Below are 12034 nucleotides of genomic sequence, written 5' to 3'. Positions count from 1 at the left end.
GTAAGATGTAAGATACTCACATATGCCCGCCAGATGAAACGTATCAATACACAAAACTATGTATTAAATTGTAACAATTGTTTCTGTCAAGTGTGTACACAGTGTAGAAGTTTGAACCCAGGATGGCAATGTTAGTAAGTAGTAAGTAGTGTACGTGCATCTCGTGAAAAATAAATCCCTGGCCAAGACTGGCGATTGTAACGGATGCAAAAAAAAATAATCAAAAAAAATCAAAAAAAAAAAAACAAACAAAAAAAACAATCGGCTTAACGTCTTTAACAATTCTAGTGTTCGAGCCAATTATCATTAAAATCCATCTGAAGGCCGTGAAGATGTCCATGTCGCGTGCGCACGGGGTTTTGAAAAACGGAATAATTTTTCTCAAGTCTCCATATTATCATTTTTGTCTCTGTCCATATCATAAAAATATTGATGAGTACTACTCATTGCGTGTGTGTGGGGGGGGGGGAGGGGGGGTCTATTCAGTCATAACCATGAACAAATACAATGGCGTTTGAACACACAGTTGAATTCATTCAGCCCTTATTGTTTTTTTGACCGCCAATTGAGTGATAAGTTCTCATTAAATTATCTCAAGCAGACTATAAATGTTAATGGTTAGACACAGTTTTGTGTGTTGGTATTATTGATCTGGCGGGCAAAAAACGGTGTCGATGTACCCGTACATTTCAAGAATAAGCACGATTCTTGCACTTTACTCAGCTTTTAATTAGATGACTTCTTGCTCCGCGCCACGCGTTTCGTGGTATTTATTTCAAGAGATCAGTTTGACTGTCTACCATACATCACGTTTTTTTTAAACCAACGTTAAAGGTCTATAGTCTACATAACACATTTAGAAAAGATTGGGCATGATCTATATTAACTTTCCATGTGCTCGAGGTCATTGGTCACATTGCAAAATGTACTCAAAGTGACCTACATAGTGAAAAGTGTTCACATATTTTGAACTATCTAACATTACGATTGGTCATTGTGTTCAGCTTGACACATGGGTATGTTTACAACTTTCATAAACAAAGCAGCGTGGTTACATTTGTTCAGAAATGTCCAATCGTTGGACAGCAACAAATCACGTGAATATAGATCATTCCCGACCTGCTTTGTGATACTCATTACAAAATCACTTGGACTTTCTTTGATTAACGTGACAGATCTCCAATCTACATTATATACTCGTACTAAGAGGGAGATAAGAAATTAAGAGAGAAACAGTCCCCAGCAGGTAAGAATTAATTACTAACTATATATATTATAGAGAGAATCAAATTGACATCTATTAAACCACCAAAACGACATTTTTCAGTGTTTTAAAATTTCCAGTCGAGCTGTTTCTTGATTAGTTATCAGTAATTAATGCCCTAGTCCCTGGGCATGACGAGCAACCCTAATGAAATTTTTAAATAAAGACCCCAATTGTCGACGCAAAATTTGATCAGTTTTCTTTGCATGAATAAAACTGAAATCCAAAGCTTGCAACTCGGTTTGTATGTGGTGGACACGTATGGCATTTCTCCCATTTAGCCTTTATACATGACGCATTTGTTTCTCATGAGCTTGTCTGTTGTCTTTTGGTAATGGGAGGACGATCCCATGGATTTTCTAAAGAGACGATTGAAATAATAAAACTAAATTCATTATCCATATAATATGTGTTTAGGTTAGACGCAAGAGCTTTCACTTAACTGTAAACGATTGGTTTCCGTCTTGGGTGCAGTCATAACTAAGGTTTGTTTTTTTTTCATAGGAATCCTGTTACACTCCAGTGGTTTGATAGCTAGTTCCGATAGATTTGGCGGAAAGTCCTAATTTGTGATGACTACTAGTCTATCCAAATAGTAGCAAGCGGTTGTTAATTTCCCTTTAATATTTTTTAAAAGACTCGACATAGCTCAAGACTCTGAAAGACTAGTTTGTACTGAGATCTGTGCTTTTCCTGGCGACTTCACGCTGGTCTCGAATTAAATATAACAGATTAATGACTCCTGCTAGGATTTAGTTCTATTCCTTTTTTAAACTATTGCGCTTCTCCAATTTTTTGTCGTTTTGATCAATACCGATATATAGGTCCTCATGATAAAAAATAAGCATACGTTAAAAATCAGCCTCATTACTTTGAATCGTCGCAGAAAGTCTTTGGCTGTCATTGTAGATTTTGATTTTACTGTTATCAAGATTGTTTTTACCTCAAACAGGTGCTTCAGTTAATGAAGTGTGAGACTATTCAATTTCGCTATTTAAGCGACTGAGGCGCCTGTTTCAAGGTACCGACCCATACATGCTTCTACATAGCCAAACAGCGCTATGCTACGTTTTAAAATAACTGAAGATTATAACTGTATAGATTTCTTTCCTTTGATCTTGTTTCCTGTGTAGGGAATGTTACTGTTGTATGTTTCTATTTGTCATATCGATCGAGATTTGTAGTGAGTTCTCATGTCATGGGCCATGAATTTATGGCGCGTCTTCAATCGGGTTACTATGCATATTATTGTTGATATGCGTTTGGGTAAAAGTAAAATACATCCGTTGGCCAGATATAAGGTACCGACACACAAATATGCAATCTTTGAACGTTTAGATCTGATTGATATAATTTGGTGAGAACTAATCACCAAAATGTCTGTCTAAAAACAAAGGGCTGAGTGACGTCAATTTCGTTTTTTCTAGAAGCAGCCACTGTCTACTTTCACTCGTTTTTTTTTTTTGTTTGTAACTCTTGGAAATTGGATTCAATAGTCTGATGTCACGTCGCCCAGCAACGGCGGCCATCGTGGTTCTAAACAAAGAAAATCGGTACTTTTTGTTCTTCATGCTGGCTAGAACTTTTCATGTCTTGTGATTAGAATGTGTAAAAGTCAAAACATGATCAGATTTGTTTTTTTCCCCTCTGGATACGCTTTTATGCTCGTCGGAGAAATATTTCATAAGGGCGTCCGTCATTGTTCCGATAGTTTAGAGCCAGTTACCAAGTTACCATGCGTCATTACGAGGGAAGTGACGTTACGACTGTTGAAGCGTATTGAAATGTCATTTCGCGAATGTCCCACTGTTTTCCAACTTGCTTTCTGTCTTTGTCTTGAGATGTCACTTTGGACTTGGTTTTCTCTTGGCTCTGGCCGGGTACCCTCGCTGGAAAGGAAACGAGTCAAATGTATAGTTAGGGTTTGGTAGATATTTTTGTCTTGTAAATCATCTGTTATGCGCTGTTTTGTTTAAATATTATATATGATTTGTAAATATTTAAGTGTATTCCTGGGTGGGGTTCCGACCTCCCATAGTGGGCAGGGAGGTCCTTACTGTGTCTTCTATCCCCCTGTACCTGCTTTCAATTGTTTCCTGTCAGTCTTGGAATGAGATTACTTGGTTTTGTCCTGATCCTTGCCGGCGTTCCTTAGCTGGGAGGGATATAGTCGAATGTTTAGTTAGAGTTTTGGGAGATATTTTTTTCTTTGTAAATCATCTCTCTGTTTTGCATTGTAGTATGTTTAGTTTACATATTATATTATAGGATTGGTAAACATTTGAGTGTATTCCTCTTAGTTGAGACCTGTGCTTGTGTCTGGATGAGATTTTTAGGTGATCTCAAACTAAGTACTTTGACAGTGTGCTCTTGGAATCTACACCTGTTCCCTATTTGAACCAATTCCCCTTTGTCTTACCTTTTCTTTTGTGCTTTAATTGTAATTCTAGAACTTTTTACTATCCATTTTTCTTCCTTTTTACTGGCGCTGATATGACCTTAATGTGTTGCAAGCGCCGTAAAACCCTTAAAAACAAAATAAAAACAAATAAGTGTATTCCTCTTAGTGAGGACCTTGTGCTTGTCTGGATGACTTAGATGATCTCAAACTAAGTACTTTGATAGTGTGCTCTTGGAATCTACACCAGTTTCCTATTTGAACCAATTCCCCCTTTGTCAAGTCTAAACATTTTCTTGGGTGCCTCAATTATAATTTTAGAACGTTTTAATATCCCGTTGTTTTCCCCTTTTAATGGCGCTGATATGACCTTAATGTGTTGCAAGCGCCGTCAAACCCTTAAAACAAAAGAATATCGCGATGTGGCTGACGTCAAACAAATACGGAAGGTCTTTATGAAAAAGAGGTCGTCTGAAGCAACTCCCGACTGTTATGCGAGAAATCGGGTGTTAACAATCTCAGATATCAATTCTATAAGGAAAACAAAAAACAAAACAAACAAAACAAACAAAAAATGAGAATGCGGCATCCATTTCATTTTTGCTAATCAAGATTTCTTGGTTTAGCAGTTTTTTGTCGTTTTAACGCTTGGTACTCCCTTTTGTAGAGCGGAAATTCATTACCTTGGCAAGGAACATTTCCCAAAAAGCTTGCTGCTCTAAAACGTTAATATCACCTTAGATTATGATGGCTTTACTACGTCTAATATTATGTTTAATACTAGAATATTTTTTTTGTTTCAAACAAACCAGAAATTTATTATACCCCCCCCCCCCCCCCCCCCCCCCACACACACACCTTTATCTGTAAAGTTGTCATAACCTATGATCTTGAGTCGCATTAATTTTTTGAACATAAAAAAAATCTTAATGGAAACATCTTGCGGATAAGAATATTTTCTCGTATTTCTAATCGTTGTCAAATGTATATCTTTATTTTAAGAAAATAGTTGGTCAACAAACTTGGCGATTTGTCATATCATTTGTTTTTCAACAATTCTGATTTTTAAGTATTCCATCATTTAGATACGATGTTAAACTATAAAAACAAATCAAAGAGGGAGTGGACCTAAGTACTTTGTCTTTGTTGATAAATTAGCCTATTTTGATATATATGGAGTATGCTGGTTGCATTTTTTCTGAGCAGGAGGTATTTAACTGTTTTTTTTTAATCAATGGAATCACATATCCATGTTTTTATCAGACATACTATAAATCAATTCTTTCTTTAAAATGTTCTGTACAGCCATGAAGACGGACCATATCTCCATGCCTACATTTACAGCCTAATATTAGTAGTGCAGAGCCACAAGGGCCTTAGTTTGTCCGTTTTTATAGCGTAAAATGGACAGTAGCATTCGCTTGCTTCCCTTTAGATAATCTAGCGCATATACTTTCTGAGAAATCTAAAAGAACCAGGTACCCAATCACTGCTGGGCGGATCAGAAAAAAATCTCGACTACACCTGGGATCGATCCAGGTCCCTTTGCGTGTGACGCAAGATCAACGTAAGACGGGTGTTTTTACACCATAAAAATCCTGTTATTTGTGTGGAAATTATAAGAAATTGAGAACGAGAAGTAGTCAAGTCTCTTCATTTTGTATAATTTGTTCTTGATTGCAGCACCCTCGTACAAAACCCTGCCAGCAGCACCTGCTCCTTAACCATCAAAGAGACTGGGGAAATTTGTAAAAAAATAGATCAGACAAAAGTGTAACGTCAATGATATAGAGGCTGTCGTTTATCTGCCCAAGACAGACAGTCCGACTATCCAGCTGACGGCTCCATAAGTCAAATTAGTAAGTCTCCAATATTGACTTATGTGGGCGGGGGGAGGGGGGGGGAATCTGTGTTGTCGTGCTCACAAAGACAAAAGTTAGTATTTTGGCCAGAAAACTGACCTTCAAATATCAATCGATTAAAATGACCGATATTTGAAGGACCGAGTTTTCTGGTCAAAATTTTTGTTTTTTGGGTTTTTTCATGCAGAGTACGGCAGATCTGGGCAAATAAAAGAATTGATTTCATACCACCAAAGAGTAACAGGGTTCCTAAAATTTCGGGAAATATGGAAAGATATCGGGGGGGGGGGGGGGGGGGGATCATTTTCTTCCCGGGTCGAGAAAAAGGATCAGAATTTAATTCTTTGCGTACATGCGTCTGGAAACTGTCGGAATGACCACATCATCATCACTATCGCCATTACTGCAACCCCCACCACGATTCATCATCACTACCACCGTCACATAACCACCATCACTACAACCACACCATCACTACCTCAGCATCATAGCTACCAACACTGCTACAACCATGCCACTATCACCACCTCTGCATCATTATCAGCACTACCGTTAATATAAACTCGATCACATCAACACTACCACCATTACAACCACGACTGCATCGTCGTCACAACCACCACAACTACCATCACATCGTCATCACTGCCATTATCACTACAACCATCACATCGTCATCACTGCCATTATCACTACAACCAACACATCGCCACCACCACAAAACTACAACCACCACCATCAAATCATCACTATCACCACTGCTACGATTACTATCACCGCAACATCATAACTACCACAACCACATCACTACAACTATTTCAATTATATCGTCACTACTACCACCACCACCACCACTACATTCTACACCGCCACATCGCCATCACTACCACCACTACTGCGATCACGGTCACATCACTGCCACCATTAATTAATGAAACCACCATCACCGCATTATCATAACTACCACCATTGCTACAAGCATTACTACCACCACATCACAACCTCGACGACATCATCACTACCACCGCTACTGCAATCACTACCGCATCATCACTACCACAACTACAACCACCACGACCACCACCATATCATCGCTACCACCACTACTGCAACCAGCACCACCGCATCATAACTTTCAACCACATCAGCTACGCGCCTTACTATTGATTTATACCTCTAAAATCCTTTTTAGAATGTGATAGTCTTTCCTTCTATCGAGGAGTTCATAGGTCTGGGCAAAGTGTAGGTCTTGTTTTCCTCTGATGAAAAGCATAACGTGATTTATGTTGCATTTTCTACACGAAATTACGATGCTGATGATGGTTGATGATGATGATGATGATGATGATGGTTGATGATGATGATGGTGATGATGATGATGGTGATGGTGGTGGTAGTAGTAGTAGCGTATTGCTATATCTCCACGCAGAAACTCCAGCCAGTCCTCAAATCTTTATCACAATTCGTCAAAATCAGATACTTTTCCTCCGCAATGAAGGGATTTCCATGGAGATGGTGGTGATGGTGACGATGACGACGATGACAATGATGATGACGATGACGATGATGATGATGATGATGATGATGATGATGATGATGATGATGATGATGATGATGATGATGATGATGGTAGACGAATCAGCTTAAGACGGTTTTATACAATGGAAATCTCTTATTTTCAGTCATTTTCTTCAATTTGTCTAATTTTTTCTTGATTGCAGCAGCCTCTTGAAAGAAACCCTATCAGCAACGCCTGCTCCTTTCCGTCAAAGACACTGGGATGATTTGAAAAAAAAAATGGATCATAAGAAAGGAGGAAAGAATAACGTCAATGATTTAGAGGTTGTCGTTCTCATTATCTGCTCAATACAGAACAGTCCGACTATCTGGTGGAAAGGATAAAAGTCAAGTACGTTCTTCAACATTGACATTTGTAACCCATCGCGTCAAAACGGTATTATGTCGGGGTAAACCAGATGCCAGTAAGATATTTTAAAGTCAGGATAGTCAGAAATGACATTTTAGTTTGTTCTCATTAAAAAAAATTAATTCTCATCAAAACAACCAAGTCTAATATTGTTTACTGTACATTAAATCCAAACATCAAAACCACCCGACATAATACCTTTTTGAGGTGATGAATCACTTTTATATCTCAATCTCTTGCCATTTTCCATTTATTACTGGTGTTGAAATAACCTTACGTGTCCCAAGATTTGTGAAAATGTAACTCAGCGTTTCAATTCAGTAATATGGAGTTTACCGGATGACAAAAACTGAATTTTTAAAAAAATGATCAGAAATATGAACTTTTGGGGTTTCACACTTGTTGCAACTTTATTCATTTTCTCTAATAAAAACTGAACCCAATCTGGATCATTGTGATATAAACGTTTTGAGGCAGGGTGTCAGATTTATTTTTATTTATTTATGTATTTATTTTTAGGTATACGATGCAAGGGGACATTTTGAAAAAAATCAATTTTTAACCCAGTGTTAGAGGTTCCACCAAATTCATTTTTAACAGTCGCCCCATAAAGTGACCGGTGACGTTCCCAATGGGGTAAGTCGAGATTTGTTGACTTGCCTGTGACTGGGTGTATGTTAAATCAGTCGGAAAGCAGTCAGACTTTTGGTGACCCGACGTCTCAAAGCGGTATTATGTTGGGATCAATCAAATCTGGTAAGTCGGAGAGTGACCCAGATGCCAAAAAGTGAATTTAGAAGTTGAAATAAATCGGAAAACCTTTTCTCCCTTAAAGAATGTATACTTATTCTTTATAATATATGACCCTTGTCTATAAGTTCAATCTCTTAATGACCCAAAATCCTACCGTTTTATGCCAAGGGTTACATTTATCATCCTGTCATATTTCAAAAACTCAGTCGATTCCGACATTCAGTTTTGATTCATCTATTTGGATATAAAATCACCAGCCGTGGGCCAGTAAGGGCATAGTTTTCTTATTACCCCCCCCCCCCCTTTTTTTTTTCTTTTTTTAATCTTTCAATTGTCCTCTTCAACAACGTTGCTTCTATTTTCTCGTCTTCGAATGAGATTACTCTTGTTTTGACGTATCTTGGACTTGGGTCATTTGCCAAGATAGTCGGGGTTTTTGGGTTTTATTTTTTTAGCCGGGAGATATATTTATTCATTATAAATCACATTGTTTCATTCATATATATCTAGTTTTAAAATTGCTAATGCATTGTGAAAATTTAATGTCGCTCAAGGCTGATATCTTGTTCAAAATGAGAATCTCACAATGGCTTTATTCAAACCCGTGCTCCAATGCATAAGAATATAGAGTAGTCAACAGCAAAGAGTCAACATCTTTTTCTTTTTCCATTCTCCCCTTCATCTAGTCCTCGTGTTACTTTATCCTTGCTGCTAAAATGAACTAATTTGTTGCAAGCGCCGCTAAACATTCAAAACAAACGAGTACCAAAATGATTGGTTTTCCATTATTCTTTTCTTTTCCTTTTCATTGCAGATCAGATCCTTTCCAGAGTGTAGTATACGATCAAGAAATTATGGAAATGAAAATTTGTCAGGAAGCGACCAAGTCATCTGTCATCCTATCAAGACATCTGAATTTATTGTTGCAGTCCGGTTTCAAGTATGGTGAGATCGTCTTGATGGTGGTTGCCTACCATAATTTGTAGGACTTATCTGTTAAATTATTTATTCTCCTGTAATATTTATTGCTTTTTATTCATGTCATCAAGGAACAAACCATAGCTGAAAGTCTATTTTCCCTCGTAAATCATAAATGATAGTTAAAACTTTGACCTCAAGAAATGATAAAAGGACGATTCCTACAAAGTGGGACTTTGGTTCTTAACAATTTATAATAGGGTCTGATGGGGAAGTATATTTGATGTTAATAAGGAGTATAATAATAATAATGATACTGCCCATGTGGTGTACGGCCAGTCTAGTCATGGCTGGGCTACATATTTCATGTTTTGTTGTAAATGGCTTTGTTCAGATTTTTTAGATTTGTTTCAGTAACCATCCCCATTGCAGTGGGATGCGAGACAAAACTATTGGATTTTCTTACTATCTCAATGGACTGAGTATATTTGTACACATAGGGTTATAAAAAATTATGGGTGGGGACCACAACACGATTGAGGATGGTTGCTGGTACTATGCACCTATTTTAAGAGATTTCCCCCTCGTAAATATTTATTGGTGCATGGGTCTGAACAGAGCCATTGTGATTCTCATTGTGAAAACAAAAAGAGGAATATTACTACTTCCTTTTCTATTTCTGTTCTCCCCTTCATCTAGTCTTGTCATTATACTTTGCTTGACTCTTATATCAACGAAATTGTTGCAAGCGCTGTTGTAAAAGAAAAAAAGAAAAACTTGTTTTTATTTATTTTATATTAATGATTATGATAATGATGTTGATATAATGATAGTCATAATAATGCTACTAATAGTTGTTAAAGTATATTATGATGATAATAGTAGCTAATAGAGGTGGTAGTAGTAGTTGTATTAGTAGTAGTATTTTTAAATCTCAATGAGACCTCCAAAATTTGTCATTTCGTTAGTTTCCTTTACCAGTTTCTTTTGTTTTAATGTTATTTTTGTTTCTCTTTAAAAGTTTATTATTTAAATACATTCTTGTTGTTTGATACATAAACAAAAAAACTGATTCATTCTATAGATTAGGTTTTGAATTTTAAAGATCTTTGCAATACGGGAAATTTCGGCTTATTGGATTTAATAATCAATTTGTGAAAAACAAGCAAAGTTTCTACATATCTTCCAGCTGCATCTTGCGAAATTCTAATCATGCATGTTATGGGAGTATTTTGAATCAAGTTTTAAAAAAGGCATCATTATGATAGCTCAAACTAGAACAAGGGTAATTAATTTCCGGCTATTTATTTGATGTAGATTTAGAATTACTATGCGATAATATTGTGAATACAGAAGGTTTTCCTACTATCCGTTGCCGCCTCCCTCCTTCAGACCCTCAATTTAAATACGATTCGCTGCTGGAATTTTGAATCAACAGTATAAAAAGTCATGATATTTGAATCGTAAAACACAAGAAAAGGGTAACTAAGTTTTACAAAGGATTAACTAGCTTAGAATAGAGATACTTGGATTAGATCTTTAAAAGATATTTGTTTTTTTTTTTAAAACGTTGCTCTCCGAAAATTTCCACAAAGCTTTTATTTATATAAACATTTAAGGACTTTGATTAAAACTTGATTTGCACCCAATATGTAGATTTTTAAAATGCTTCACATTTTTGGAAGCCATGCAGATACATTCAGGATTTTGAAATAGTAAATGTTTTCTTCTTTATTCCCTCTCTTACTGTCTTCCTGTTAGAATGCCTTGTTGGTGAAGGAACTTCGTTGTCTTTCTCAGCTCTGTTAGGGGCCCATACAGTTTAGTCTGCAGAAGTGTGGTACAAGACCAAAAATCCTCTTCCTCTGTTGCATACTTTTGGCAAGTTTGAAGTATTTGGTGGGTGTCTTCTCCATCATAATCACATGTCTGTTTCTCATTTTGAAAATCGTGTACATGGGGTGTTTTAGTCGATTGTGTCCTGATTGCAGTCTCAAATTTGTGACCTGGTCTTCTCTGTTTAAAAGTTTGCTTGGGTCACTTTTATTGAAGCTTGGGTACATCTTGTATCCGTTGGCTCTTGTTTTCTCGGATCGAATTTTGGCCATAGTATCTAATTTTCTTTGACCTTTTTAGCTGTTTGATTTAATTTCATTTGCTTTTCACTTGCACGATTCAGATCTGTTTCTATTGGATTATTCAAAGTGTCTGATAATTGTTTGGCACCTGCAATGAAGACTATTTTGGCATTGACGGCGTTTTTTCCCCCTGATTATCTTTGTTACTTATTTGATTGCAATGCCTCTGATTACTAATGTTGGTTAGTAGTTAGTGTAGTGAGCTCCTGTTGCTTTGTACTTTCTTGCGTTTCTCAATTTGGCCATTTTAATGTAGAAACCAGCGTCTCCAGATTAGTTTACTGCAGTTGCCGTACCATCACGGCATATTATAATTCGTTTTTCTCTCCGGTGGATCAAGACCTTGACGCAGTCGGGGAGTTTGCGTGCCTCAAATAACTCCTCCTGGCAGGAATATCCAAGCCGGAAATGTCAAAGGATAGAGGCCAGACTACTTCCTACGAAGGAAACAATAGATAGGACATCCACCGAGTCATAATCCCTAAACGCGTACTTACAACGTCCAAAGTTCCCAACGCCTAGGCCTTTCTTTGGGTGGATTGAACTCAACAGGAGACTTAAATCGATCTACAAGGAAACTCTGAATAAAAACACCGTATGGACAAGTCGAATACTGAATAAAACACGGTTGGACAGGATCGTAAGCCTTGGATGGCAACCTGTCTAGGAGAATGAGACTCTGAATAAAAACACCGGTTGGACAGGAATCGTGAGCCTTGGATGGCAACCTGTCTAGGAGAATGAGACTCTGAATATAAACCACGGTTGGACAGG

The 12034-nt window shown here is 37.2% G+C and overlaps 1 long non-coding RNA gene across 1 annotated transcript; it reads left to right on the top strand.

Moving 5' to 3' along the window:
- Positions 1–1157: 1157 nt before the first annotated feature.
- Positions 1158–10090, top strand: LOC144963766 (uncharacterized). The gene is made up of 4 exons (XR_013643702.1): positions 1158–1246; positions 5346–5521; positions 7246–7433; positions 9019–10090. It is a non-coding gene; the product is annotated as an uncharacterized LOC144963766 (long non-coding RNA).
- Positions 10091–12034: the final 1944 nt, after the last annotated feature.

This window comes from Berghia stephanieae, chromosome 2, assembly GCF_034508935.2.
Source record: "Berghia stephanieae isolate SIO BIC M18660-M18661 chromosome 2, UCSD_Bste_1.3, whole genome shotgun sequence".
NCBI lineage: Eukaryota > Metazoa > Mollusca > Gastropoda > Nudibranchia > Aeolidiidae > Berghia > Berghia stephanieae.
This window is presented reverse-complemented; position numbering and strand designations above follow the sequence as displayed.